The 23,805-nt window shown below is 38.0% G+C and overlaps 1 protein-coding gene across 3 annotated transcripts in view; it reads right to left on the reverse strand.

Annotated features, from left to right (window-relative positions):
- Positions 1 to 326: 326 nt before the first annotated feature.
- Positions 327 to 23,805, reverse strand: part of LOC149833016 (BAG family molecular chaperone regulator 1-like) — a 45,000-nt gene continuing 21,521 nt past the window's right edge. Inside the window, exon 5 of one of the 3 annotated variants that reach the window (XR_016433393.1) lies at positions 327 to 345. The gene's annotated coding sequence lies outside the window, so the exon portion shown is untranslated. Of the gene's footprint in view, positions 346 to 11,777; positions 11,923 to 23,805 lie in introns of those variants that run through there. The other 2 variants (XR_016433390.1, XR_016433392.1) reach the window with 2 other exon arrangements.

Raw genomic sequence — 23,805 nt, forward strand, 5'->3', positions numbered from 1 at the left:
GCTGTCGAAGACATGGGGTAGAGAGAGGAGAGACAAAGTTAGCAGAGGTCATCCAACAATTCTATTCTTTGCTGGTATCTTGTGTGATATATATATATATATATATATATATATAAACCTTCTAATATTACATGTAGGATATACTACACATTCCCATTTTACATATGAGTCCTTATAACTTAAAGGATCAAACCCTGTAGCAATATTACAAGTACATGATCCTGCTAAACAGATTTGGGTTTGGCTCCAAAAATCCAGATATATACCTGTATCCTTAACTTGCTCCCCTCAAATTGTGCATGGGTGAGAACCATGGACAGTTTGCCTTTCAAGAACCAATGTCTGCTAAAGTAAGCGGTTTTATAAATATGGAAACAAGAAAATAGGTATATAAGAACAAGAGAAAAAGAAGAATGAGGGAAAATTCAAGAAGAGCTTCATTAACTTCAAAAGAATGAGAAGATGCCGCCTATAAGGGATGTCCCCCTTTGCTACACAAGAAGACAAAAATAGTTGACTAAGGGCTCTAAAGCTATGTTACAAAATTGCCCTTCAAGAATAAACATATTTACACAATAGTGAGTATAGCACATAAACACTTATAATATAACATTCCTTAACAATACACAAGTCAACTATTTGGTCTTCCCTTTGAATGAACATAGGTTGGATTTCTTGATCTTCAACCTTCTCTCTCACAAAGTGCTTATCTAACTCCACATGCTTCATTTTACCATAATGAACTGGATTAGTAGATAATGCTATAGCACTTTTATTATTATAAATAAAGCATAGACCGATGATTTTCCTATGCAAACTCATCAACACATGTTTAATCCAAGAAATCTCTGTCGTAACCACTATCATGACACAATACTTGGCCTCAGTGCTAGATCTCGCTACAGTTCTCTGTCTCCTGTTGGACCAAAAAACTAAGTTTGACCTTAAATAGACACTATAACCAGTAACCAACCTCTGGGTAGCTGGGTCTCCTCTGTAAAATTTCTCCTTGGAAGTCATGCCTGCGGTACAGGAGAAAGAAGAAGAGGAAACATGAAAGAGAAAAGAGAGTTCCTTGAATGGGTCGATCCTCTAATAAGATGTGTTGCCCCTCCTTATATATGAAAATTTGTGAATAAGTACAAAAATACCCTTTAAGAAAAATACAAAGGACTTTGCTGATTTTATAACTCAAAAGATAAAAACACCCTTACAACATACACGTCTTCTAACACGCCCCTCAAACTGTACAGGGTTTTGCACAACCATGGATAGTTTGCGTTTTAAAAACTAGTGAATGAAAGATGTTAAAGGCTTTGTAAACAAATCTGCTACTTGATCTTTTCCTCTAACAAAGAGGGATTGGATCTCCTTACTCTCAACCTTTTTTCGCACAAAATGTTGATCCAACTCAATATGTTTCATCTTTTCATGTTGGATGGGATTAGTGGCGATGGTAACACTTCTATTATCACAAAATAAGAGTGACCTAATGATGTTTTGATGCAAGGCAATGAGTAAATGTCGAATCCACAGAACTTCAGCTGTTACAACTGCCAGTTTCCTATACTCTGCATCTGTACTAGACCGAGCAATGGTCTTCTGCCTTCCTGCTAGATCATGAAACAAGATGTCTTCCCAAAAACACCGCATAGCCTGTCACAAATTTTCTAGTAGAAGGATCTCTAGCCCAATCAGCATCTGAGTATGGAACAATGACTAAAGATAAATCAAAAGGTTTATCTTTGAAAGATCTTTTATAAATCAGCCCATCTATAACTGTACCCTTAATGTACCTTAAAATACATTTGGCAGTTTCCATATGACTTTTTCGAGGAGAGTGCATAAACTTGTAGACTTGGTTTACTGCATAAGCCAAGTCTGAGCGAGTGAAAGTCAGATACTGTAGGGCCCCGATCAAGCTTATGAACTTCTCAGATTGATCAAACAATTCATCGCATGGATCATCATTGGTCAACTTAGCACTCATGGCTATTGAAGTTTGGGCTGGCTTGCAATCCAGCATACCAAATCTAGTGAGCAAATCAATAGCATATTTATGTTGCATCAGAACTAAAACACTCTCACCTTGATCCACTTCTACACCAAGAAAGTATCTTAGCATGGCCAAATCTTTCATATGAAACTTTCTCCTCAACATATCTTTCAGCCTTTGTGTTCTCACTATTGCTACTTGTAATCACTATATCATCGACATAAACAGGAACAATAGTGATATGCATGTTGTCATAATGAATAAATAGTGAATAATCACATTGGCTTCAAATGAAATCCAAGGACCTGACAATTGCATTGAAGGTCTCAAAGCATGCACATGAATGATACATACCCTTCTTCCTAGCCATTACCACAGACCTAACATGGGAGTCTCATGCACCTACACCTAGCCGATTAATCTACTTGGGCCCTACATGGGCAACATGGCTTACTTGTGAATTCCCTTGTATTTTGGGTATTTTGTATTTAATGAGCGCAGTTAGGAGATGTTTGGCCTATATAAGGTTTAGCCTAAGTCTCTTGAGTCATTCTATTCTTGTTCTAATTGATTGCTTAATGCAAAGTGAGAGAGAATTCACTTGTGAATCTCTTGGGGAGTTTGCCCTACTCTAAAGGGCTAGGCTTGAGTGGTTAGACCTCTAACCACTTAAGATTCAGAGGTATTCATCTCAACTAAACCCAAACCTCTCTAGTCTCTCACCAACCAACCCATCTAAGCCATCTCTCTCTCTCTCTCTCTCTCTCTCTCTCTCTCTCTCTCTCTCTCTCTCTCTCTCTCTCTCTCTCTCTCTCTCTCTCAAGCTAGCCAACCCCCATACCTTCTTACTTATTGCTTTCCCTACCTCATCATCAACTTTGCCTCTTCCCTTCCCTTCACTTCCCTACATCCAAGGCTTTCTAAGGAGGGTTCATAACATTTGGTATCAGAGTAGCCACAATACAAGTGCTGCCATTGAAGATCTACACATCAAAAAGCTTCATCGGCTAGTGGAGCTCACTCGGTTGGAGGAATTGGAGGAAATCAACATCCAAGAACCCAAGAACCAGTTCCAGATCCCTTTTCGTGTGAGGAACAACCGTTGAAGGAATGAAAATAGGTGAGTTTAGCATCAAACTCATCTCTGGTGGAAAATTGGAAGGATTACTTATAATCTTGGTTGAATTCTAGTGTGTAATTCTGCATACTATCGAGCTCCTAAGCTTGGACCTCTTAGATGATTTTTGAGAAATTCTTTTGATTTGTGCTTCCATTCATTTTGGGTCCAAGATATATTCATCAACATCATATGAGGATTAAAAGCATGCTAGTATAGTGGGGATGTGAGATCTACATAGAAGTTGGTTAAGTTTCTTGAATTCAAGCATGTTCATGCATGGCCACCTTGACGTGTGATTCTAGAGGGACGATTTTTCAAGAATTGCATGAAATCTTTTTTGAGTTAGTATTTGAGTTTCATATATGTTGAAGTGCTGTTAAAGATTGATTGATTGTAGTTGAGTTTTATGAAATTTGAGATTCTGTATGAAATTGGGTGCTTGATTGGGTTGACTCACGTGTGCATGCTCTAGAGCCACGTTGGAGACCCCAATGCAGCTGCCGATTTTTGAGGATTTATTTCATAATTGTTTTGAGATAGATTTTGGGTCAGTTATATGTGAATCAACAGTGAATTAGAAGTTCATTGATGCAAGAATTTTGATTGTGGAGTGCATTCATGAATTGTGGGTCGAATTTTAATTGAATTCACAAGGTCCTAACCAAGCCTTGTTAGAGTTCTCAAGATCTTGACCTTTGATCTCTTGAGTGTGGTGTGTAGCTGAGATCCTGATATTGTTCTTGCTATTTTCCCGCTATTTAGTGATTTTGGAGTGTGAAGAGGTGTTGAGAGTTGTGGAGCTGAGATCTGAATCTCGTTTGAAGGTTGTGTGACCAAGTTCTTGTTCTTGGTTAGAAGCAATTCTGTACAGACCAACCTATTCCAGAACCCAGAAAATTGTCCAGATTTAAAAAATTCCAGAAACCAAAATATCAGGAATTTGACTCAAAATTTTACTGTAACTTCCTGCACGTGTCTTCTTTTGACCCTCCAATTTTTAGAAAATTTTGACAGACTGTATAGTGAGATAAAAATTCTGAGGTGCAACTGGTTTTTCTGGACTGTGTATTACCAGAAGAAAATTGGTCCTGTTCCAAAAATCATATATCCCAACACACTTGGACATTGACCCTCAAATTTTTACTGTCATTCCATCCACATGTCAACTTGATGCTATCTAGTTTTCATAATTCTTTGACACTTGTGCTCTCAGATAAAAATTCCATGGTGAAACCTGTTTTACCAAGACTGTGTAAAGCCTGAACCTGTACAACCCAGGCAATTGGGTCGGGGTGCTGTTCAAAATAATCATAACTCCCAAACCCTTTGGAGTCGAAGCCTGAATTTTTTTCTGTAGACCCATCCACATGTCAACCAAACACTGTCCAATTTTCATGCTTTTTAGTTTCCTGTGGTCTGAGATAAAAATTCCTCATGCCTGTTTTCTCTCGACTGTCACCAACTGAACCTGAACCATTCTGACGTGTTACCATTGTGAACCCTATTAGCCCTACTTAGACCTGACCAACTGAGTTCAAAATTTGACTGTAGACCCTCAAGATTCCCTACTTGAAGACCAAATCAAGCCCTGGCCTAAACCTAACTAATACAGAACCCAATTTGCCTTTACAAGTTCCGGCACAACTAGTTATAGAAAAATTGTTGACTGTGTGAAGTGAGATTTAAGATGGCAGCCATGAAGATTGATGAGGTCAGTAGAATTTCCTACTTAATGAATATGGAGTTGATGTGTATGATGATTGTGATTAATTGGTGTAAGCGGAACCCACCCTCGACTGAGGTGAATGCAATAATTGAGAAGATTGAACGGCTCTATGTTGATATTGAGAAGCGGCTAGCTAGAGAAACATACCTGGGGGTTTTTGACTGCATAAGTCATCTCAAGAAGACCTTAGAGAAAATATATTGGTCTCTATGTGGCATTTTAGATTTTGGATATGACAAATTCATGTCCCTGCTCTATGAAGATAAACTTCACTTGAAGGAAGACTTGGAGAATTATCAAGCGAACTGTTTAGCAAAAGAAACTGAATATGAATGCTTGGACAGAAATTTGCTAGATGCAAAACTACAGCAGTTTTTTGAAGAGCAGATTGATGAAAATGCAGAAGCAAACTACATACTAGTGTGATCAGATCTTGCATCCTTGTTTGCATATCATTGTGAGGAAAATTGATCAAATTTCAGTAGATGCGAACCTAGCATAATTCTTTACTGATTCACATAGTGTTGAAGGAAGTGGTGAGACTGCAGAAGTCCAAATGTTCGATCAAATTTTCACAACCATGAGTTGAGTTGAGACAATGGGAGTCACTAGTCGGGAACCTTGGGATAACCTCTGTGAAACTAGATACACTTCCTATGCATGGTTCTGTGTTGCTGAATGCATTTTGGCAAAGTTTTTGTCTGCTGTACAGTCACTACCTGCAGAAATATGACAGGTTATGTGTTCAAATCCTGGCTCGATACAAAGGTCAATGAATCACTTGAGCATCAACTGATCTACCCATTAGAATTTTGACCCATGGCGAATGGTGCGTGTTGGATTGAGATATTTGTCCCGGGAGGTCATCTGAATTGCGTACATAGTTGGTACAGTTCAGTCCTACTGAGCTTCACTAGACAAACTGTACCATCCCAGCTCTCAGATTTCATACTGCAGCAGATTTGTAACTTTTATAGCAGTAATGCTCACAGGAAAACAAAGGCTTCTGCACAAAAAGAGTGAAATAAAACCAGTCAACAAGGCAGGTTTTCCATTTGATGTGAACAAAATCGTGAGTTTGCAAAATTCATTAATCAAGCGTAGAGAAGGTCAAACGGTAAAAAGGGGTTGAACCATTTCTGCAGTCTGGACTATTTAGACAGCAAAGTAGATCTGAAATAACTTTTTGAAGTAGAATTCAAAAGAAAACACAACTGTAGGAGAAATATGATTGTTTTGGCTGCAAGTCAGTTTGTCGGATTCGAATTAGGTGTATCAAGGCAGCCTCAAATGCAGAAAGGGATAAATGAACAGCTAATGCTGAAGCTTAGGTACTCTATGATGGCTGAGAACAGAACAAGAACAAAAATAGATGCTTGGGAAGGAGTTTGCTTAGTACTCAATGGAGCGTACCAGCTAGCGATGCTCTGACCGAAAAGGATTTGGGGAGCTACAGTCAATCAGTGGGCAGGGATGACACTGCAGTACAGAGCTCTCTGTTCATCGTTTAATCACTTAATTGAAACCAAAAGTTGCAGTCCTGTTAAAATTAAGTGTTGCAGCAGAATAATCACGTGTGCAATGATGATAAGAGAATGACACTCCCCTGCTGCAACAAACTGTTACAATTCTGCTGTGAATGGTGCAGACCATCAATGGTTACATTTAAGCACTAGACTCCTCAAGGAAAATACAAAATTACTGCAGTTGCTGAAATGGTTGCTCTGCTTAAACGCAACCAATTTGTCGATGTAAACTATCACCAAATGGCTTACCAAATTGGGAAGGGAGATTGCAAAATTACAGCAGAAGAATGAGAAACTCATGCTTTCTGCAATACAGCCAAAATTTTATATGGCTGCTGCTCAGATATCACTGTTAGCAGAGACACTGCAGCCAAGTCGTAGCAGTTGCAGCAGCAAGTCATATCTCAACTCCAACAAGATCACAGAGTTGTTGAACTCCTATACGAAGGTGTCAGCTCAACGTTCAACACCAATGCTGCTGTTGTGGATAGATATATCATGCTGTTGCTGTTACAGTCGTAATCACATAGATTGCAGCTATGGAAAGTATAAGGGTCAACTACCTGCACGTGCAAAGTTGAGATGGCTGCAGCCTACCCACTTGACACTAAGTCGAGCCCAACGAGCAATGCTACTGATGTGCATTCCTGTGTGCCACCAGTTTTTTAACAAACACCAAATCTTCCCAGAAAGTTGAATATGTATATACCCATTAGGGGTATTTTGATCATTTCAGTCCTTGTAATAGGCTCTGCCTATTAAGGAAACATTAGTACTTTTATTTTATTTTGTTCTTTTTTGTTTTTATAGAGAATATTTGGTCAATAGAGCAGTCCAACAGCTTTATTTGAGACTACCTCTTGTGTATAAATAGGGGTGAACCCCCCTCTTGTCCTTTAATACTTTTTTTAAGCATTCTTGATCAATAAAATACATATATTTTTATGTTCTTGTATTTCTCTCTAAAAAATTTATAGTCTTGAATGCACTTAGTACTTGTGTAGTGCCTTTATGCTCTTGTATTGTCCTTTAGTTGAACTTGTGTATGTGCATGTGAACTTTGTGTTTATGATTTTGAAAGCCTTTAGAGGTCCCTGTTTTATATTTTTGCATATTTCATTACATGGTATCATAGCCAAGAAATCTTTCTTGGCATTTTGCCTTTTGGGTTTTGGGATCTTATTGTTCAAGTTCATGCTTCGTGAAGATTCATGATCATTGTGTATCTTGGATTCAAGGGAAATCTTGACCCAATATATGGGGCGAGTTGTGTTCATCTCGTTTTTGTGCCAGTTTAGAACTTTAGATTGTTGGCTTATAGTTCTTACGATTGTTTGATCTTTGATTTTATAAGTGTGTTGTATCATTCATTTGTTTATTTGGTCATTATTATTATGTTAGATGCTTATAATCATGTTTATATGTGATGATTATCTATTTTTGAAACTATAGTATTTCGAAAGATTTGTTAAAATTGATATTATTATTATTATTAATGACATTAGTTTGTCTTCATTACAAGCTCTCATTTAATCATGTTTTCTCTTATTATGTCTTTCATTTAAGTGTCATTGTACGTAGACAAGAGATGTTATTTTATGGTAAGTTATGTGCACCTATTGGGTATTCACACTTTATGGTAAGTTCTGTGCACCTATTGGGTATTCACACTTTTTGTTTGTTTATATTATGCTCTTGTTATTATAGCTGATATACTTGAATATTAAGGTTTGTCTAGTATTTAAGTGTCATTTTATATAGACAAGAAATGTTAATTTGTGGTAAATTATATGCACCTATTGGTTATTCACATTTTTTTTATGTTTGTATTATGCTCTTGTTCTAGTAGTTGATGCACTTGAATATTAAAGTTTGTCATATTGAAAGTCTATGTAATATAATATAGGACAAAGTAGCGTAAAATAACCTTGTTTGACTATTATGTACATACCCTATTAAGAAGGGGTATACTAGTCTTTTCAACCTTTTCTTTTTTATGTACTCAAGGGGTCAGCCCTTTTTAGTGTGTAATGTTTCTCTTTCGCGATATTAAATAGTTTAATTTGTTCTCTCTTTTTTTGGTTGAGTCTCCTCTAACCTTAACCCCTCTTACTCTTATTTTCTTTGATTTTTAACATGATATCAGAGCTAGAATGTGTAGGTGAGAGGAGTCTTTGAATCGAGAAGGAGGAGAAGTTGGTCTTGTCTTACATCATCTTTGGAGGAACGATTGGTCTGTTTAGATCAGTTTTAGTTAGTTTGGTTTCTCCACTTACTAGGGTTTGATTTTAGGAGTTATATAAATTAAACCCCATTGGATTTTATTTGGTTTTGGATTTTTTTGTAAATTTTTCAAGAATTTCTGGATTTCTTCAAAGTTTTAGTCCATATTTGAGGAAAGCATTGAACCTGGCTCAAATAAACTCTATTAAGGTTGTTTTTGACATAGAAGCTTAAAAAAAGAGGTTGGGTCAGTTGTTTTGAAGTTTTGGAGAGGTTTTAAACAAAGGTTGGGGCATACATAGCTTGCAGTAAGCCTTTTTCAGCATTTTTGAAGTGTTGATTGCTCTTGATTGATGTGTTTGGGTTGTGTCTTGTGTAGATTCAATATTTCATAGGTATAAAATGCATTTTGCAGTTCTCATTTGCTCCTGTGCTTTAGTTGATTTTCAGAATGATTGTTGTAGGTAATTATGTTAATTGAATATATGAAGTGTATATGAATGATCCTTTTTCAAATGCTTTTTTCATTAGATGAATGATATGTTATGTGGTTGGTGTAGCTAATTAATGGACTCTAAAATAATTAGAGTATATTACCGTAACACTGATTATGCTACTTGGTGATCTATAATCGTCTAAAAAAGTAATAACTATATGAAATTTATGGCTTTGATGTCTCATAAAATCAAATATGTAAAAGTGTCAATGATCCTTCGATACAATTTTTCTCCAAACCTATATATTCAACATATATGGATGGTTGTGTTGGGCGATGATTATGTAAAATCAATGTTATTTCACAGTGACATTTACTTAATTGCTCGCAAAGATAAAGAAGTGAAGAATCTGCATCTATCTTAGGCACTATCTATCGAGTTGAGTTCTTTGTCGATCATCCAACTGTACCAAACAATGAATGCTATTGATGTTATAAATAATCAAAGGATCACTGCAAAGGATGTAGAACACCGTGGGCAAACCAGTGCCAATGATCTTCATCGCAATAATTTGAATGACATGAAGCCTTTTTGGGCATACGACAAAGCTAGATACAAGTTGTAATTTTGATGTTGAGATGTAGGTGATGATGAATGTGATATTTTGATGGTTAATCTTGAATGTTGAAAATGTAAGAATGTTGCGTGTATTGAAGGAAATGAAGTAAAAAATATGATGAATTTTGATTTAGTTTATGCAGTCGAACAATCAATTAACGGTAACAGTGATCATATTGACAGTAGAAATTCAAATGATATCAATGATTATGAGTATACTATGTCGATAGGAGATTACGAAGACAGTGATAACATGGGATAAATAATTATTGGTGAAAGCGAAGCATCAATGATATTTGAAAAGTTAAACTCTTAGTATGTTGTATAATTATATAAACATTTGTAGGGCAATATAACTTGTTTATATTTTTACACTAATGAGACGTAGTTAAATATATTCTCATTCAATGGATTCTCATACAATGAAGAGCAATTGAAAATCATTAAAGCAGAGACATCTCATTTGTATGACCTATTATGTAACAAAAAGCTTAATGATTGTGAACAATTCCAGTAGCTAACAACATACTCAAACAATTGAGAAATTATTTTCGATAAAAGGTTTAATAATCTTTAATACTGGCGTTATTTTTTGAAAGATCATGTGATCAAGAATAACTATAAAACAATTTTTTTAAAGAGCTACAATAAAAGAGTAATTATCGTATGCATGAGGAAGAACTCGCAGATGACGATTGATTGCCCCTAGAAGATCCATTGCACAAAGGTACGTGAAGCAATGTTCTTTCAAGTAAAGAAGTATCAAAGCAAGCATACATGTGATGGATCACTGAAAAAATCTATAGTGAAGAAAGTGTTTTCTAAGTAGATTTTAGGTGTTATTCACAAATGTATGCATGATAATCCGAAGATAACTCCAAAAGAAATCATAAATGACATCAGTCACGATGAAGGTGCAATGGTTACTTACAAATAAATATGGCGTGAATGGAAACAGACTAAGGAGGCGCTATATGGTTCATTCAAAGAGTTCTTCAAGATGTTTTTTGCCTATTTGGATCATCTGATGAAGGTTAATCGAGGATCATTGGGGTATATGACAAGATCGATTTCAATACATATTCTTATATTTTCGTCAAAGTATCGATGGGTTTTTGAAATGATGTCCTTCTTATGGTAGATGACACATTCCTAAAATGAAGCTATGTGGGTTTATTGTCGTCATTCCTTGGTATTGATTCGTGTGGTGAGATGCTTCTAGTAGCATTTACAATTGTTGATAAGGAGTCCAATGAGTCATAGGCATGGTTTTTAGAGCGTCTAAATCACAAATTTATACACTTTCATGAATTTAGAGAGAGAAAAAAAGTATTGACAGTTATCTTAGATAGGCATAAAGGTTTAAAATATATTATCCCCCACACATGGCATACATGTCATGTTGGATTTTGCATGAAGTATTTGACGGAGAACTTTTAAAGAAATTTGGTTCACCACTTAGTGCACTTTGGTGGAGTGCAACTTGAACAGCCAAGAGAGAATAATGCACTTATTTTCTTCAAAAAAATTAAGAGCAAAACAAAGATTTATACAATTATGTTGTCATTGACATAAAACCGAAATATTGGACTAACAGACACTTTTCAGCGAAAAGATATGGGTGCTTAACGTCTAAATATAATAGAGAGATTCAATTTGTAGATTCTTGCCGTATATGACACATATAATTTCTCTTATTAAAAAGCTTCATTTCATGATGACAAACTTTTTTGGAAAAGAAAGAATGTCAGATAACATATGACAGGCATTGTGGTGCCAAAGGTAAAAAAAAGCTAGAAGATTTGAAGAAAAAGACACAACAAATATATATGCAAGTAGTGCATTGCCTCTGACATCGGTATGAAGCTCGCAATCAATCTCATGGTTAAAGTGTTGATATTCAGAACCACGTGTTTTTGTGCAGAGTGGTAAGTGTAACACCCTAAATTTTCTATCTCAAAACTCGTGAAAATTTTTTATTTTGAAATGGTTTTATAAATTTGCAGCAAAAAATTGAATGGGATAAAAGCTTTGGTGTATTACATATCAATCACATCCTTTTCAAATACATTTCGAATTTAAAATTGAACATTCATAAATAATTAAACGTCCATTACACTTTAAATTAAATAATAACAATCATTTCAAATGAAATGAATATCAAAGTCTTTAAGCGCTTGTCAATGCTTGTAATCTAAAATAAGTCCAAAAAATGAGAAAGGTTTGACTTGATCCCTGTCGCAACCTCCCATCATCGCATGGTTGTTTATTCACTACTTGAAAATATTAAATAATAGTAGGGTCAGACAATTAAGTCCTTAATAGGGCAGAGGTATTCAATACACATAAATTAAAGCATGCATGCAAAAGATTAATATGATACTCACACTAAGGATATATATGTGCAATACTTTACAAGATTTTTCAAACACTCATTTATATAACTCTTTCAATCAAAAGCAAACAATTAACCATAAGCATTAAAATATACATGAGCAATTAAGAATGCATGTACTTATCATTTACAAAATTTGAATTGTATGCATGAATAACTTTAACATCTTTAATTAAGTTTTTTTTTTTAAATGATGCATGCTATACCTAATTAAATGCACATTTACTTTATATTTCAGTTTTTATCCCTATGAGTACAAATACAAGCAGTAACCTAGATCAGGGCTATAGTGCAAATGGTGTTTTCAAACAATTATGGCTTTGGCCTGGCTGAGTATCATTCATCAGTGTCGGGTGAGGGACGACTAAAGCAAGAGAAGCTCCAACACTACCATCCCGATGCATTAGACTTATAAGATTTTGTTCTTATACGTTGCAGTCTAATGTAGAGGGTTTCCTTATCTTCGTGACTGAGGCGGAGCAACCTTTCGTGCTCAAATACGGTATCCACAAAGCTAGAATAATATTGCTTACCCTCTCCTTATAAGCATCAATGTTTAGTGTTACATGTTTAAACTCATTTAGCTTGTTGATTTCATGCAGCACTCAATTGAATCATATTTACATAATTCAACCCCCTTCGGGGCTCATGGATGTGCATGCTTCAAATGCAAGGCAATACTTATGTGTTAATGCATTTCTTTAACTTTTATATTCATTTATGAACATACAATGGTCATATAAAGTTAAGCTTCAAAAATCATTTACAATACATGTTTATTTTGCATAATTCAAAAGTGGCGATAAAGCCAAATTCATGTGTAACCATTTTATTCAATCGATGCATAATCATTTCATTCAATTAGTGCCCCATGTTGAGCAATCAATCCCTGTATAACAATTATTTTAATTGTAAATATGCAGCATGATACTATTTGCAAAAACATACTCGAAATCCATACAAATATCGCATGTATTTGCTAACTGGGCCTTTAGTCGGTTCAAAACTCATTGGACTTTAATTATGTCTGACTATTACAACTGTCACAAAAAGGCACATAGTTATCGAATAGAGTTGAAATTTTGATAAAATGCAGATAATCTTGTCAGCTTTCTGATGCCATAAATTGTTCATAAAAATTTCTTTGTACGAGGGAGATATGACCGATTTGGTGCACATTTATACTTTTTTGTTTCGACTGTCACAGTTCAGTGCCTAGTTCAAGAACAGAGCTCAAAATTTCATAAATTGTGTGAACTTTTGTTATCTTTCTAATGCAATAAACTATTCGTAAAAACTCCTCTGAACAAATGAGATACAAACGATTTATCGATCAGGTGTCAAGTCGAAAATACGTAATAGCGAGCAATATGCATTCGGGTGAGCAGAAATAGGACACCCGAATTCATATTTCTATTTTTTTAACATGAAACCATCAAATAAAATCTCAAAAATATTCATATATAATTTTTACACTATCCATCATAGAAAAATCTTATTTTTGCATTCGTTAGGCTGGAAAATCGGTCTGTCTTTCCGAACACTATTTTCTTAAAAATAATTCTGGTATTTTCATAATTTTAAGCAAAGAGATGCATATTTTTTCATGACAAAAATAACAAAATCAAGACAAACAACATACCACATACATAAGATCATTAGATCACATATTCTAACTAATATTTTCATAAGAAAGCAATCAATTTTTACCCTACTTTAATTCAAGTACGATTTTTGTTTCAAAAACTCATAGTATATGACATACATAAATTTATTCATTTCCTTTTCAAGTAGATCATTCTCTCTAGGGGATGAACTGATTCTTTCTTGGGAAAATCAGATTAAACCCCTCTTTCAATAATCCAAGTCAGATTTTATGAAGACTTTTGTAAAGCCTGTCAAAAAAAAATCGGTGTCGAACATGTGTCCGTCGTCTCAGGCCCAGACCCAAACCCGACCTGAGATCTCGAACCTTTGCGAGGGCCTGCGTCTTTAAAAGATGCAGGCTGAGAGGGGCGAGGGGTAAAACCCTCGCCACTCTCTCTCTCCTCCCTTCTGTTTCTTCGGCCTCTTGCAGACGTCGACGATTAGAGTCACCGACGAACTCTGAGCGTCGGTGATCGCCTGGCCTCATCGCCCTCACCTTTTTCTCTCTCCTACCCGCTTCTCCCGTGTTGTCGCTGGCAATCGGAGCTGCCGACGACCAACCCCGTCCTGCCACCTCCTCCTCCCCGTGTCTGGTAGACACCTCGACAACCATGAGAACCACCATCTTTGTCTGTGCTCCCTTCCTTGCATTGTCTTTTCCCTCTCGGTGGTACATCCCAGCCATCGCCGACACCGGCGACCACCTTAGGGTAGCAGCCTCCGTGTCCTTGCTCCACCTCGTGAGTTGCAGCCCTCTCCCCCATGTTCTCTCTGCTTGCTGCCGATGACCATCGCCATGTCGTCGGTCGGTGTTCTCAGGTAACATCTCCTTTTTCTTTCCTTTCGCCGGCAGGGGGCTTTGCCCCCCCCCCCCCCCCCTGCCTTGTGTTTCCTGACAGGGAGTGAAGCCCCTGCCTTCTTATATTTCCTGACAGGGGGCTTCGCCCCCCTGCCTTGTTTTTTTTGGCAGTGGGCGAGGCCCCTACCTTCTTGTATTTCCCGGCAAGGGGCCTCGCCCCCCCCCCCCCTGCCTTGTGTTTTTTCGCAGGGGGCTTTGCTCTTCTGCCTTCTTCCTGATTTCGGACAGGGGGCTCGCCCTGCATCTCATTTGTTTTTCGGTAGGGGATTCACCTCCCTGCCTTGATCTTGTTGGCGATAGGGGCAGAGCCCCTGCCTGTCTCGTTTCCAGTAGGGGGATGCGCCCCCTATCCTGTTTCCTGTTGAGGCAGGTTCAACAGGGAGCCTTTGCTCCCTCGCCTTTTCTGTCCTGGCAGGCAGGGTGCATGAGCTCCCTGCCTCTGTGACTTTTTGTTGGTAAGGGTGAGGCCCTTGCCTCCTGCACCCTTGCAAGCAGGGTGCAGTGCCTTTGCCCCTACCTCTGTATCTCTGGCGTCTAGGAGCAGGCCTCCCTGCCTTTGCCACTGCTTGTCGCCCACATCCAGCAGGCCCTGACAGGGGCCCTTTACTGTTCCAGCAAGCAGGGAACCCAGGGCTCCCTGCCTTATTGCCCCTGTCCCTCTTCTGCAGGGAGTTGAGCTCCTTGCCTACCCTCGTATTTGGAGTCTGGTACCACTGCGGATCTTACTGAACCCGCTTCTCGTTTGTATTATGACATACTGACCTTCTTAGCATCACAGGTTGAACGATGGAGTCGGCTCGCCCTCCGTAGCGTGAGCCCATGCTTACCTACGCTCGCAAGCGTATGTTGCACCACAACCCCTCAAGGTAGGGGGTTCTTGCATGAAATGACAATGAACGAATGAACACTAAAATAAGAAAAGATAATTAAAATGTGGGAAAGGAATATATATGTATGCATATAATATATATATGTATGCTTTTAACTCTAGGACGTGGTTTCATGACTCTGGTCCTTTTTAATTTCTGCATTTTACTTTCTTGTTTGTCGTCGCGCTATATGTGCCCAGGCTCTTTAATTGCAGTCTTTTTTGTTCCTACTTTACTTCTAGGACGCGGTTTCGTAATCCTGATCCTTCTTTTTTCATTCGCGCACCTTACTTTCTGCATTGTCTTTCTGTTGCCCCGCGCTTTATGTGTCATGGCTTTACTTCTTGCTTTTGCTTTTCGTACTTTACTCTCATGTTGTTGTCGTGCTTGCTTTCACACTTACTTTTGTGTGTGTTGTTTCATCCTTACTTTGCTGCCGCACTTCACGCATATGCTTTGCTCGTGCATGTGTTGTTCTGCTCTCTATTGTGTGCTCTTGTATTTTACATGCTTATGCCTATGGTTTAATCAAGGTATGATTATTGTATCGTGAGTTGCTTACGTATCTGTCTGCTTGTGGTATGATTTCATACCTCATGTGTGGCTTGTGCGCCTTACACTCGATGTGCAGCTTCGCACATCAAGTCTTGCTCCTTGTTTCACTGTTGCACTATAATGTGCATGGGTTTGCCCCTTGTCAGCTTGCATTCACTGAGTGCAGCTTCGAGTGTATATCATTTTACTTATTTGTTGTAAAAGTCCTGATGCACACTTATGCACCTCGGTTCTTCAAAAATAGTGGTTTAGGAGCAAACCTATTTTTAAAATGCATAGCCTTGTAAAGCAGATTTCGAAAGCCTTTTTGTGAGAAGTGTGTTACAACTTCAGTTCACGTATTCGATACGACTCGGATAACCCTGTTTAGGGGCATGTGCATGAGTTGGGTGAAGGTTCTACTAAGGAACCTGCACCATCGTTAGATCGTTGCTGTATCACCTCTGATGCGAGACCTAGTTACTAGGCTTTCTGGTGAAGCTAAGATAGTTGACGCCTTTCCTTCCTTCGCGAGATTGTTGTTGATGGATTTCTTCTGAGAAATCCATGCTCCTTCCCTCATAGTCGTACAATTAGTCACATACAATATGTTTGAACTATAAGGAGCAGGATGAGAGGTCTGTAGTAACCTCGAAACATGTTTTGACACTATAAGGTAATCATGTATTGCTGGTATTCACCTAATAGGCATGAGACTCGTAACTGTCCAAAGGACGTGAGCATGATAAGTTGAAACTCGAATGGTTTCGCTGTGGACTTTTGTAAAGCAGTTGTGTTGGGGATTTCCTGTGAGAAATCATTATCCCTCTCATCGTAGTTATACTTTTGAACATGTATGATTGCGTACTACGATGAGTAGGATGAGAGGGTTGTGTTCACCTCGAACGTGCAATGTCACGTGTTTGAGATCATAAAATAGTAATGTTTCTACCCTCACTATGAGTTGACCCCTCTCATCGTGGTTGTACTTTTGAACAGGTACAATTGCGTACTGTGGTAAGTAGAATGAGAGGTGTGTGGTTGCCTTGAACGCGCAATGGTGCGTGTAATTCACATAATGATAATTATGCGCCTTCACAGGCAAGATACTCAAGTGGGTCGAAAGACCAGAACATGTAGAATGGGATGACGATTAAGAAACCCTCGTTGTGTCTGTTCGACATGGTTCATCAAGAGAGATGATGGATGGTACAAAACTCTGATGGATGGACAAGCCATTAATGGCAGTCACAGGCAAAAGACTTGACTTTCCCAGTCATCGGAGGTTAGGAAAAATGCTACAAAGATAGCCACTTCTGTAGAAGTTTTGATACATCCATAAGCTTTTGAATGCTTTTGCGGACTTCTCTCTTGGTCACTGGTCATCTTCTTAGGAGCGGACTCAGTCAGTCATTCGGGGTATCATAAAATACATAGTATAATGGACCCCTGAATCGATCTTGGATGTTTTTATGTTTTGTGCCTTGTACGTACCCACAATGACCAGCTAATAATGAGAACAAAATATAACCTACGCACATAATTATGAGATATGCGTGCTATGACATGAATTGCTTGCTTGCTTGCTAGGTAGCTTAATATGCTACTCGTTGAGCTATGCAGGCATGTCGAGGCGTTACTCTAGTTGATTGAATTGCTTACACAGTTCTTTGCTAAGTAGTAACTAGCTTCTCATATTAGTTAAATGCTTATAATGATAGCATTATGCTAGTTGCTATATATTAACATGTGACTTGCTTTACTACTTAGTTGAACTACGTGCTTGTTGCAATGTAGCACTTATTGGCTTGTGTCTCTTATGGTGAATGTAACTACTCATGGTTCGTAATCTATGAATTATCTATGACTAAAACTAATGTAGTTGTTTGTCTTATAAGCTGCCTACACCTTGTGGTTAATATATAATTGTTGTTGTGTGATTGCTTATCACATGTAGCTTATAAACTGCTTGTTGTGCAATGACTTGTACTTTATGATTTATATAATTACTTGTCTGTGAACTAAAGGATTCAACGGTTATTGCATACATGGTAATCTTAGTTATGATTGCTAATCTTATTCAGTTACCTTACTTACTATGCTTGATTGCTTGGTGGAGTTAGTTACTCCTTACCTGTAGAGTTAGCCAAACTGCTCTAGTTACTTACTTTGCTTGTTTAGCACTTTGTTTGTTACTATTTTGCTTTACTAGAGTTTTGCTTGCCATACTCGATAGCATATGGTTAGCTCTGATTTGTTTCTCCTGTTTAGTTGAGCAATTATCTTGCTTATTGCAATCTTTGTTCCTTCTTGTCTTTTGCACCCCTACTAGTTTTTTGCGAAACTGACCCATTTCATGGGCAGGTGGTGGTCAGGTTGAGATAGCTTGTGATGGCATGATGACGTGATGAGTTCAAGGCGAGACCCTTTTCTGACGTTTCGCTCTTGAGGATATTTTGGTAAATAAGGTATAGAGTTTCTTTTGAAAGTCTCTTTTAAAACTTTAATGATTAGAACTGTATTATTCAATTCCTTCTTTTGATTTCAATAAATATTGAGAGTTGCAAATCTGTTCAAATTCTAAAACTACATTTTTAAGCTTTTTGCTTTCAATGGAGGTTCCGAGTTCAAAAAGGGTTGATTCACGTTGTAATGCAGCCAAGGCCCATTGACTTGCCTTTTTTTGCTAAATTGTTATTTAAAAACTCTGATAAACAAATTATTTCAAGACTTTCAAGCTTTTCATAAGAAGTTTCAAGTCATGGATTTTGGGGCGTTACAGCTTTTGGTATCAGAACGACAGGGAAAGCAGTAATCTTTGGTCATCCATCATCTGCATCGCACTGTGAGTATTATTTTTTCTTAAATTATTTTGTATTTATTTTAATTAAAAAAATACATTTGTGCTTAGGTATCATTTAATGAACTAATCAAATCTATAGACGCATTAACTGGAGCAGTTGAACAGCTCCAATAGATGGTCCAGAACCTAGATCATAAGGTGTATAGGTTGGTTTGCAAAAACACCAATCTAGAGCGAGGTGTTAGCCCTCAAGTTCTTTAGGGTCCGATGTGCTTTTAGAACCCCGATAATTTTATTTTTTGTGGAAAGGTGGGTCGTTCTGCTGACGAATGTCACCTTAATCAATGTCGCGGTAAAAAGTCTACCGAAGATAGTAATGATAACAAGCGTTGACCTTCTAAAAGACAGGAACAAGGTGGAGAAAATGAGTCACAACAACCGTTAAATCGGAGATGCCTAAGATGCAATCATGTTCATCGTAGGCAGTCATGCCCCCGAGACACTGGTGGTTGTTTATATTGTGGCAAAATGGGCCACTTTATTCGCAATTATCGCAAAAAGAAGGTCGATGACCTCTGGCGAATAGGTGACACACCCCAACCTCCTCAGCAACAACAAAAATAACTCAAGCAGTAACCTATATCCTTTTCACTACGACAGAACACATAGAGAACATCAAATAGATACTCTCATAGTCTTAGTTTAAGACTTTTGTGTGTTTTTGGTACGTATTTTTGTCAAGTAGAGGAGGTTTCTTTGTTTTCATTATTCTCTTGTGGTGTTTGTTCTTCAAGAATATAAGTAAAATCACTTACATTTTGGGTTGTGATGCTATAACATTCATCCACCATACTTCTTTTTGTCTTAGCGAGGATGAAAGCATTCTGGTGGAAGAATGACCTTGGGTACTTGATGACCCTGAGTTAAAGAAAGAGATTCTACATGAAACCCTTAAAACCAAGTACACCATCTATCCTGAAAGTATCAAGATGTTCAAGGACCTATAATGAAGGTATTGGTGGAATGATATGAAGTGGTAATGTATGTTTCAAAGTGCTTAACTTGCCAGCAAATCAAGATTGAGCACCAAAGATCAGGCAGAACGGTGCAACGAATTGAGATTCTGCAGTAAAATTGAGAAGACATTATTATAAACTTTGTGGTAGGTTTAACAAGGACCCACAAAAAATATGATGCAATATAGGTTATAGTGATAGATTCACTAAGTCTGATTACTTTTACACATTCTGATTAGTCAATCTCTTGAGAGTTTGGCTGACTTATACGTTAATTAGATCATGCGATTTCATGGAGTACCAGTTTCGATCATTTCAAACAATGATCTACGGTTCACATCTCGATTTTAAGGGTAGTTACAACAAGCTGTGGGTACTAAGTTGAAGTTCAATACTTCTTTTCACCCTGAGTCTGATGATCAATAAAAAATGATGATACAAACTCTGTAGAACATGTTGTGAACATGTATACTTGATTGGAAAGGTGACTATGATGTATACCTAATTTTGGCAGAGTTTGCGTAAAACAACAGCTATCATGTGAACATTGGGATGGCTCCCTTAGAGACCTTGTATGAAAGGCCCTATCGATCACCAACTTACTGGGATGATATCAGTGAATGATCAGTTGAACCACCAATGGTTTTGTAGTATTTCACTTAGCTAGTGCAAATGATTTGAGATAGGTTGTGAGTGACTTAGAGTCATCAGAAGAGTTATGTTGGTCAACGACGATGTTCCGGGCCGAGTTTGGAATGGGGCATGAGCAGTGCGGAGCTCTACTGAGTGGAAAATGCATCGAGTGTAAGAACGTGCGGTATGCGTCAGCTTGATCGGTGACGTGCGGTGATAGCATGGCATGCGATAGGCAACGATATTGTCGTTAGTGCATCGTTGTATGGCGACACAGACGTGGAGCGTTGTTTGGCTAAGCAGTGCCAGCGGACCAGAGGGTGTTGCCTTTGGAGAGTTGCTTAAGAACCTCTCAACTTGCGGGTGTCCCACGCGAGGCGATTGGACGCACGGGGGTGCATGTGGGTTAGGAGTAATTCCCCCAGGAGTCACACTAGGTGATTCCAACCGAGTAAAGATACTCGGGGCTAGGCAAGAGAGAGCCTATGCGCCAGCGAATGAGTTTGGGTGGTGCTTGTCGCTATGGCATGAAATCATCAACTGGTCTTTGGACTGGGGGTCGAAAGACTTGGATCCTTCAGTGGCGAGGTTTCAACTGGCTTGCGCATGGAGCTGCGATGTGCTCCATGGCATTCCAAGCTAAGGCAGGTTGGTGCCCTTCTCGGAAGTGCTTAGTTGGTATGGGACGACTATGCCCAAAGTGGCATTGATAACATGGAACGCATTTGAAGATGCGCCTAAAGAGCTTCCGCTAGGCAGCTGTGCGCGGGGTAGCGCACAGGGCCAATATTCTGATTCAGCACATTGAAAGTGTTGGTGAGTGGCTTGTGGCCGTTAGTCTGGCCACATTGGCTAGTCTAGCGTGTTACAGGTTGCGAGCTATTCCATGCCCGTGGCAAAAGTGGCTATGAGATAGCGATTAGAAGGCTTGTGGCGGTAAGGAGGACCGTTGCGCCGCATGGTCTTATTGAGCGAAAATTAGCCCATGACAGACGATGAGAACTCACTTTTGTAGTTGAGGACATGGTGTTTGTGAAAGTGTCTTCTACCAAGAGTGTGTTCAGTTTTGAAAAGAAGAGAAAGTTAAGTCCTAAATTCGTTGGACCGTTCGAGATTCTGGAGCGGATAAGCGAAAAGGCATATCGTGTGACGCAACCGCCACAATATGCTCAGATCCATAATGTCTTTCACGTGTCTTTGCTATGAATGTACGTTCATAACACTTCATATATCATTCAATATGAGGACATGAAAGTGCAAGAAGACTTGATTGTGTCAAAAAATTGATAGCGATTATAAATTGATATGATCAAGTTTTGAGATCGAAGATGATTCCTTTGGTCAAAGTGCAATGGCAACACCGTGGCATTAAAGAGTGCACATGAAAACTAAAATTCAGCATGAAAGAAAAGTTCCCCAACATATTTGATTAGTCATTGTAATGGTATTTCGTGGACAAAATCCTTTTTAAGAGGGTAAGATGCAAGACCCGAAAAAAATCAGGAATTTTAATGGGAATTTTTGTGATCAATATAAAAAATTTTATTTTTCTATTTAATTGACCTATGTGATTGATTGTGCTAAATTGCCATGTTTCTAGTTTAACTTTGGTACAATTGACAAGTAATGGCTAATTGATAAATAAATTAAAAAAATTAATTAATTAACAACTAACTATAATTATTAATTTATTGGTTGAATAAATTAAGTTGGTATCTAAGTACCCTATTAGCTCATAAATAACTATTCAAGTTAATTAAACCATGGTTAGTAGAAAATTAATGCTAAGTATTAAATAAATAAAATTATTTAGACTTATTGGATTTGGATTGTACTCAATTGGATCAATGTGTAGTTGACTTTGTGTTGAGAGTTAAAAAAAATTAAAGAGTTGGACTAAAAGTAAAAAATAAATATAATATTTAGCATCAAACCGAACTAGGGTTTGGTTAGAGTTGGATTTGGACCAACTAATTCCCAATGGGTTGGGATGATTTTCAAGAGGACGCCCCTTGGAAACCGCATAGAGGAGGTGAAGGAGAGTGGGGCCCACTTGATGGGGACCGCTCAATCTCTTTTCTCTACCCCAAAAGATCCTTCTTCCTTTTCAAAACAAGGACCAAACCCCATGTTAATCCCAATTGGGCAATTCTTTTTTTTAGCTTGTTTTCATTTTGGTGAAATTATGAAAAAGAGAGATCTCCTTTAAAGTTGGTTTTTGGGAGGAGGGGATTGACTCAATCTCCACCCTCCATCCTCCCTCAATTACTCTCATACCTCCATCACCGCCTAACCCTACCTCTCTCCTTATTTCACGATTTTTGGAGGGGTCAAACCCTCTCCTCTCATTTGTGTGGTGTTTTCTCTCTTATATCCCTCTTTTCACTCCTCTCTTCTCTCCCTCTCCATCAAATTTTTTTTGTTGCCTTGGAGCTCCTCAAGCTCCAACCAAAAATCTTTGAGGAAATGAGTTGTAATACGACCTCATTTCCTCTAACTTCATTCAGTGTAGTGTAAGGTACCTATTGGGATTTTACCCTACACATTTTAGAGAGGAGGTTTTCTTGTTTTCATTATTCTCTTGTGGTGTTTATTCTTTAAGAATGCAAGTAAAATCACTCACATTTTGGATTGTGATGTTATAACATTCACCTACTATACTTATTTTCATCTTAGCGAGGATGAAAGCATTCAGATGAAAGAATGACTTTGGGTGCTTGATGACCCTGAGTTGAAGAAAGACATTTTAGATGAAACTTATAAGACCAAGTACATCATCCATCTTGGAGGTACAAAGATGTTCAAGGACCTACAACAGAGGAATTGGTGAAATGACGTGAAGCATGAAGTTGTAGCGTAAGTCTCAAAGTGCTTGACTTGCCAGCAAATCAAGACTGAAAACCAAAGACCAGGTAGAATAATGTAGCAGATTCAGATTTTGCAATGAAAATAAGAAGACATTACCATGGACTTTGTGATAGGTTTACCAAGGACTCAAAAAACATGATGCAATCTGGATTATAATTGACAAACTCACCAAGTCTGCTCACTTTTTACCCATTTAAATCAATCAATCTCTTAAGAGTTTGGCCGACTTATATGTCATAAAGATCGTGTGACTTCATAAATTACCAGTTTTGATCATTTTGAACCGTGATCTACGATTCACATCTTGATTTTGGGAGTAGTTACAACAAGCTGTGAGTACTAAGTTGAAGTTCAGTACTGCTTTTTACCCTCAGACCGATGGCCAATTGAAAAGGATGATACAAACAATGGAGGACATGCTGCGAACATGTATGCTTGATTGGAAAGGTGACTAGGATGTACACCTAATTTTGGCAGAGTTTACATACAACAACTATCATGCGAGCATTAAAATGGCTCTGTTCGAGGCCTTGTA

The sequence above is a fragment of the Nuphar pumila genome, chromosome 7, assembly GCF_984573655.1.
Source record: "Nuphar pumila chromosome 7, dmNupPumi1.hap1.1, whole genome shotgun sequence".
Lineage (NCBI taxonomy): Eukaryota > Viridiplantae > Streptophyta > Magnoliopsida > Nymphaeales > Nymphaeaceae > Nuphar > Nuphar pumila.